At 46.8% G+C, this 8,074-nt stretch overlaps 1 long non-coding RNA gene across 1 annotated transcript; it reads left to right on the top strand.

Moving 5' to 3' along the window:
• Positions 1–924: 924 nt before the first annotated feature.
• LOC119529341 lies at positions 925–7,869 on the top strand. The gene is made up of 5 exons (XR_005215846.1): positions 925–1,077; positions 1,272–1,328; positions 2,441–2,526; positions 2,811–2,942; positions 6,923–7,869. It is a non-coding gene; the product is annotated as an uncharacterized LOC119529341 (long non-coding RNA).
• Positions 7,870–8,074: the final 205 nt, after the last annotated feature.

Raw genomic sequence — 8,074 nt, 5'->3', positions numbered from 1 at the left:
CGAGGGGTAACAATTTCTCCCGAGAAATGCACCGGCTCCAACTATTTGTTATTGCAAAGGTTGATTTTTTTTCCCCCTTAAGGTAGAATCCTCCTCAGATTTCATGCTCTGCTTTAACTTGTTTTATTTCACCTGAAACACAAATAAAAATAGCCCACGAGATGTACAGATCGACTTGATGGAAGTTTCTTCCTTCCTCCTGCTGTGGAGGAAGAAAGAAGAGTAAAGTTAGCTGAGCATTTACTGAGTTCTGGGCTTGGTTCTGCACCCCAGAGAGTGGGCACATCTCAGCAGACCTGGTCCAGTGGTGGGCAGGGCTGTGTGAACCCCTCCGGCACAAGGGAGATGGAGGGGAAGTTTCTGAGAGTTTGAAGAATCATCACAACTCCCTCGAAATTTAGCTTTTTCACAGAGGAAGATTCTAGATTGACTCCAAAATATGTGGCCACCTACTTGAAGTCACACAACTGGACATCTGGGGGAGCCCAGCTTTAAACTCAGGTCTGTGTGACTCTAAAGTGCATGTTCATTTTTTTAGCAGGGTGAGGGGGAGCAGAAAACTATTTGGGGGGCAAATCTTTTGAATTCCCACTCAGAACTCACAGGCTGAAACTTATCTCCAGGGGCCAAGATAACTCCAGCTGAAGTGCACATCTTGAAGTGAAGAAGATTGCAGGGAGGGAATGTTTAAAATAGTTGGTCCCTGGGGCTGGTTTGAAGTCTCCTCAAGCATCACAGATGCCTGGTTTCCATGCCAACAGTTGCTGTGCCAGCGACAGGCATTTTTGTCTACGCACTAAGGCAGGCCCTCCAAGGATGCCAAAGGGAAGGCTTTCTGCTGAGAAGTGGTTCATTTGCATGTCATTTGCATATTCACTTTTTTTTTTTTCCCTGTCGTCTCCCAAAACAAGGGGCTGGCTGACACAGTGAGTGTGCCCTCTTTGGAGCCTGACTTGACAGGATAAAAGGGTCTCAAAATTGTGCTGTCTGTTGATGGAAGGGCTGGAGAAAAGCAGCTAGTGTGCAGGGCCCCATTGCTGACTGTCCCGGGTCTGCAAGGCTCTCCTGGGACAGCAAGTAGGTCTGGGGACCCAACACAGGGCTGTGTCCACTGGGGGTTGGGGGACGCCCAGGGAAGGCAGATTCCGGCTCAGAGTTGGCAAGAATGTTCTCTAATTGAGATGGAGTTCTTTGACCTTGAAAACACCCAACCTTGATTAAGCACCCACTAGGTGCTTTATGTGTGTCACCTCCTATCTCCCGTAAGCAAGGCAGGATTCTTCTATTCTACTGATGAAGAAATGGGAAGCTGCTTGCTCCACAGCCAGGTAAGATTGCAAACAAGAAGATGGGATCCTCAGACTGTGTGTATTGGGGAGGTGGGGGGTGTGAACCCCTGGAGAAAAGCCAAGATCTGGGGAGCTAAGCAGGAGCCGAGAGGACATTCCTGGGTCAGGGGAGCAAAGATGAGGAGGTGAGAATTCTCCTGGAGGAAGTCAGTGGGAAGATAGAGGAGAGAGTGAAGGAGAGTGAGAGTAGGAAGTGGTTGAAAAGAATCAATGAGTTAGTATGTCTTGGCTACTCTTGGCTGCATTTGGCAAGGTATTACAGGAAAGAGAGGAGCTCAGAGGTAACAGCTGGTTTGAAGCACAAACAAAAGGGAATGGAGAGAAGGACTTTTCAGGGTTGGAAAAGTCAACCACTTCTGGACCTGAAACAGTGAGAAATAAGATTGAGAAAGACTTCAGGCTGTAGTGACGATTAGTTTAAGGATGTGACATTTCCGCTCAATTACATAAACTTAAGATTGCCATGATCAAGTTGAGAGGAAGAGGCAGGGACGCTAGGAAGTAGGGAAAAATATATGGGGTTCAAAAATTAAGTCTGGGAAAGAACTGTGGGTGTGATGTGGGTACACAGAATGGATAGAGATGCAAATAGATCACAAACCTAGACTTTGAGGGAAACATGTTGCTGAAGAGACAGTGATAGTAGACTGCAAAGAGGTCTTTTACTGGAACTTAAAATATCCCTTGGACCCCTGAGTATCCATGAACAGAAATAGGCTCTGAAAATTCTATAGCACCCAAGGAGGGTATGCTAAGCAACTCCCACAACAGAAGTGGCCACAGAGGAAAATTTACAATGAAGAACCCCATAAAATGTGGGGCCGGGAGACAGGGAGGAAAATGAGCAAGGACTTCTCCATGAGAGCAGAAGCAGAGACTAATCAGGAAGCATCCTTTATTGCCATGATAGAGAAATTCTTAGCCCCAGGAGCTTACACTACACAATGGGCCACTTGCTACTATTTGTCTTCTACTCTTCTCTTCTCTGATAGGCAGATTTTACTGAGGTTATCTTATCCCTGCTCTACCATAACATATTCTGTATGTGTGTGTGTGTGTGTTGGGGGACAACAAGTGCTTTTTCTCTTTAGTTCATAGGACACCAACCAAGCAGAGCCACACCCAGACTTGAAGGAGAAGACTGACCGCCATCTTGGACTCTGAGATGGATGAAGTGGTTGGATGGGACTTTGGGTTGCCTCCCTTGGGGAAAGAATGGATGTTTCCTATATGTGGGGAGGACGGGACCCCACAGATATATAGTTGTTGAAGAGGTGGACTACTAGTGTCCAGCAACTTCTTGACCTTTCCCCCTCTTGGGCATTCTACTAGGCCACTTCCCCTGCCCCGTGGGGTCATGAGACTGATTATGGCCAAAGGAGTATGAGCAGAAGGGACACCTGCCACTTCTAGGCCTGGCCTCTAAAACCCTGCATTATCTTCCACATTTTCATCCCCTAGCAAGATGATACCAAGGTGCTCTTGCTGACCACCTGTTGAAGACAGAGGTGCACAAAATGGAAGGAGCCTGGGTCCCTGAATGTCTGCATGGAGTTGAGCCCCTGCGCCAACCTGTATCAGATGGTGACATAAGTGAGAAATAAACCTTAGTTGTGTTACTCCACTGTGATTTGGGGGATCTTTGTCCCAGGATCAACTCTTCACTAATACACACACCTACCTTGGCCCCCTCCAAACCCAGATCGTCTGGAGAAAAACTCTTGGATTGTTCCCCTTGCAGAGAAGGCAACCACAAGGCTTTACCACAGACCGTAGGGCCTGTGTATCAGCCCTTTCCTCTCATTCTGGCCTCTTTCCCCCTCTTTCTGCCCCCTGATCTCTGTTCTCTGCTCACATTGGCTTTTTTATTTTTCCTTAAATATCCTATGCCACCTTTCTCCTCACAGTGACAGCCAGCTGCTGGATCCATCATCTCCGGATCCTCTCTCCACTCTTGTATTGAGTGATTTGACCAAGGGTAGCCCCATATTCACATCATTCACTGCCCAAACATTTATGGAGCCCCTAGTGTATACCCGGTATGGGAGAGGGAACCACCGAGCCAAATCAACCCTGATTCTGCCCTTCCGGAGCTGACAGTCTTGGGGCGGGAATAGACATTAAGCATACACAAATAAGACACACAATTACAGCATGTGGGGACAGGAGGACAGTGAAATGATGCTGGAGAGACAGTAACCATGAGACTGCTTTAGATTACGGGGAGGCAGACACAAGGCAGGGTCTGGAAGTCTTCCTGGTGGGAGCAACACATGAGCTGAGGAGGAAAGTAGCAGGTGTAAGATGGGCAAAGAAGGAAAGCGGACCTGGGCCAGGCAAAGGCTCTGAGTCTGGGGAGAATGTGTTGTACATGGGTTTCAGGAATTAAGTGTGAGCCTGTGTGGGAAAAGTGCCTCTAGTGAGGGAGATGCGGGCTCAGAAGGTAATGGAGTCACACTGGTTAGGGATTTTCTGCAGAATGAAATGGAAGGTTTGGGAGTGGGGTGTGGACATGACGTAATCTGATTACGTTTTTAAAAGATCATTCTAGCTGCTGTCTGGAGAAGAGATTGTTAAGGGTGCCAGGGTGGAGGCAAGAAGGCCAACAAGGAGGCTTCTGTGATGAGTGCCGAAAGAGATAATGGGGTCTTGGATGAGTGGAGTTAGTGAGAAGTCATGAATGGCAGAGAGATTTAGGAATTAAAAATCAGTAGGACTTGACGATTTGGGGAAGGTAAGAGGAGATGGAGGAGTCAAAGATGACCTCCTAGGATTCTGTAGCTTGGACACCTGGGTGGCTAGAGGTGCAATTACAGACATTGGGAAGAATAGAGTATGAACAATTCTGTAGGTCAGTCTATAATGAAAAAAATCAGAGCTGCCTCAAGGAGAGAGGAGAACAGGAATTTGGATATGGAGGTCTGGGACTGAGAAGAGATTTCCTTTCTCTCCCTTCCTTTTTCCTTCCACAAACATCTCTAGGCACTTTCTCCATGTCTGTTTCTGAACTGGTGATGGAAAGAGAGTTCTTTCCACCTGAATTCTAAAGCTTGTGGTCCACTGGGACCCCATTGTTCCTCCTTGGCTGTATCACATAGGGTATAAGTTTAGTTGCTGTGATACAGAGATTCCCAAATACAGTGGCTTAAACAAGACAGAGTGAGAGAGATGGTAGCCATAACGGGTTGAGAGCAGGTTGTTTACTTCGCCCACTTTATAGTCCAGTAAGGGATTCTGGTGCTGGGAGGGGACTCTGGCATCCATAACATGAGACTTCCGTTTCTGAATCCCATGCTAACTTTCTCTCAACTAGCAGAGAAGGGAAATGGATGGGGGCAAGGCATGCTCAGACCTTTCAAAGGCAACACCAGGAAGTCGCACACATCTCTTTGGCTCACCTCCCACTGGCTGGGACTTAATCATGTGCCCAAACCTAGCTGCAAGGGAGGATGGGAGATATAGTCTCCTGGGAGTCTCCTGGCAGCCACTTCCCCAGATAACACTTAGAGGGTTCTTTAGTATTGGGAAGAAGGGCAGTGTGGGTATTTGTGGACAATTCCTGGTCTCTGCATTGGAAATGTGTGGTATAACCAGGGGTGAAGTCTCCCATATTGCATCCCGTGATGATGTGTATGTATCAAAGCATTTTTAGGTACCAAGAGTCCTCTGGGAACAAGTAGGGGATTCATTTTAGCACGCTGCTTGGCTTCTCAGTCTGCGAAACCTGATTATGGGGCCTCGTTGGAGATTTTACTGTAGGACTTTACCAGGTAGAGTCCCTGAATCCTCACTGCAGCCATCCTACCAGGTGGTCCCCTGATGGGATTCCCACTCCCTTACGGGGAGCTTCGCCATTTGTCTGGACTCCCTGGCTGGGAGAAAGCTTTCCTCGTAAGAAGCTGTGATTTTCCTTCCCCGTCCCCCGTTTCTCTGTCCAGCCTCTGCTCTCTGCTGTCCCCTCACCCCAAGGCAATGCTGCAGAAATTTGGGGTGAACAATGGAGGCTCTGTAAAGCTTCTTTCCCACCAGGAAATGAGAAATGTATGGCTTCTGAGACTCCTGGGGCATGTCAGTCTTCCTGGCTAAGGTCTCCCCCAAATGCCTACGTGTTGCAATGCTGAGGAATGAGGTGGGTGGTAGAGTGTTGAAGCTCCATACCAGGTTCAAGTCCAGGCTCCGCTGAAGCCTGAATCCATAAGCTTGGTCATCTCAGGGGGCCTCAGTTTCCCTGTTTGTAAGATGGGAAGTAGCAGAGCATGGGGTAAAGTTCCAGGGCTTTGTTTGATTCCCAGCTCTCACATTTATTAGCCTTGAACCTGGGGCCAGGGGAGCCACCTACCAAAACTCAGTCTTCTCATCTTCAAAATGGATGTAATAATTGTCATAAAAGTGACTCACAGAGTTGTCAGGAGGCTGGACTAAGCTAAAGCTGGTAGAGAACTTCAGTATGACACTGGGTACAGTGGGAAATTTGGGAGGGACAGTATTTTTTTTGTGTGGTTAATCTCATGGTATTTATTTTCTAATGGTATTTTTTAAATTAAATTCAGTTTTATTGAATATATTCACATACCATACAGTCATTCATGGTGTACAATCAACTGTTCACAACACCATACAGTTGTGCATTCATCACCCCAATCTATTTCTGAACATTTTGCTTACATCAGAAAGAATCAGAGTAAGAATAAAAAATAAAAGTAAAAAGGAACACCCAAATCATCCCCCCCCATCCCACCCTATTTTTCATTTAGTTTTTGTCCCAATTTTTCTACTCATCCATCCACACACTGGATAAAGGGAGTGGGATCCACAGGGATTTTACAATCACACTGTCACCCCTTGTAAGCTATATTGTTATACAATCGTCTTCAAGAGTCCAGGCTACTGGGTTGGAGTTTGGTAGTTTCAGGTATTTACTTCTAGCTATTCTAATACATTAAAACCTGAGACGTGTTACCTATATAGTGCATAAGAATGTCCACCAGAGTGACCTCTCGACTCCATTTGAAATCTCTCAGCCACTGAAACTTTACTTCATTTCATTTTGCATCCCCCTTTTGGTCAAGAAGGTATTCTCAATCTCACAATGCTGGGACCAGATTCATCCCCGGGAGTCATAAGGGATAGTATTTTGAAATATGAATGCATAGCTCTTTTTTCCCCAGATAGCGTCCCTTCTCTGTCTTTTCCTTTCCTCCCTCAATTCAGCGAGCCACCTTCTTCCTGGATTTTGAGTTTCAAAAACCTAGACCCACCGGGAATGGAAGCTCCCTTTAGAAAATTAGTGAGTGTTTACTATGTACTGGACATTGTTCTAATTGCTCCGAGCATCTTTATCTCTGGGACTCCTGATGCCAATCCAAGAGATGGTTGCTCTTATTATACCCATTTTGTAGATGGGAGAACTGAGGCACAGAGAGGTTATCTGTGTTGCCAGGGACACACAGCTAGTATTGGCAAAGGCGGCATGACTTTTGTAGAGCTGAATTCTTTTTTTTGTTTGTTTGTTTTTAATAGTGCAGAAGGTGTCTATTTTATTTTGAAACATCTCCTGTTTGGCTGTGTTACAGATTGAATCATGTCCCTGACAAACACCTTCAAGTCCTAACCCCCAGTCCTGTCCTGCGGATGTGAACCCATTTGTAGACAGGAGTGTCGAAGAGCGTATTGAGATGAGGCCAAATGGAATCAGAGTGGCCTTCATCCAATATGTCTGGAGTCCTTACAAACAGAGGAAATGTGAACACCGGAGGAAGAGTGAGAAGGAGACAGAAGGAGATATATGACCATGTGACAAAGGCAGACACCGAGTTACAGGGTACAGCAAGCCATCACCAGCACGCTACGGACTTCAGAGGAAGCACAACCTGCTGACCCCTCGACTTTGGACTTCTAGCCTCTAAGACCATGAGTCAATGAATTCCTGTCGTTTAAGCCAACCCATCTGCGGTATTTGTCATAGCAGCCCTGGCAAACTGAGACTGGCCATCACACCCGACCTTGACCGGGGACCTGAATTTTTGAGCATTGGACCCTTCTGCCCTGTACTGCAATGGGAACTTGGGGTCCCTGGAAGCCCCTTCTCTCCCAACTCCAACACACAATAAGGTCCTTTCATGCTTGGGAAGGGGGAGTGGATATGAGGAAGGAGACCCTTTGGGAAGCCCTGGGAAATTGGGTCATGCCAGGCCCCCAGCCGCAGACTCTCAGGTTGGCTGGTGGGCTCTTTAGCAGATGGGTCTCATCGTGCCCCCCACACCCTGAACAGGTTCAGTGGCTGGTGGAGGGTCCCCTGCTTGTCTGGAGGTGGACAGAGACCCAGCCACCATGACTGAGAGCCAGTTGAATGGTCAGAAGCCTCCAGGAAAATGTGGGGGCACCCCCAAACTGACCGCAATTGAATTTCTATGAGAGTAGGAGTCAGAAAATGAATTTGAGATATATAAAAAAAATCTTTAAAAAGATTGTTAAACTTCCAAGGTTGTGGGTTGAACATTATCCTGGTTACCTGCTCAATATATGTCCATTATTATTGTCTTTAACACTATTAGTGTACAACCGTGGGGGCAAATGGAATTGTGTTTGTGTACGTGCATATCACATGCATGTACCTGTCTGCCTTTGCATGTGTGTGCTTGCTTTTGTGTGTATGTGTGTCTATATGCCTTTGTGTACGGGTGTGTGTGTGTGTGTGTGTGCCTTGTTTGTTTGTTTGCTTTTGT

Source organism: Choloepus didactylus, chromosome 1 (assembly GCF_015220235.1).
Source record: "Choloepus didactylus isolate mChoDid1 chromosome 1, mChoDid1.pri, whole genome shotgun sequence".
Classification (NCBI taxonomy): Eukaryota; Metazoa; Chordata; class Mammalia; order Pilosa; family Megalonychidae; genus Choloepus; species Choloepus didactylus.
Note: the sequence above shows the minus strand (reverse complement) of the source record. Positions and strands in the feature narration are given on the sequence as shown.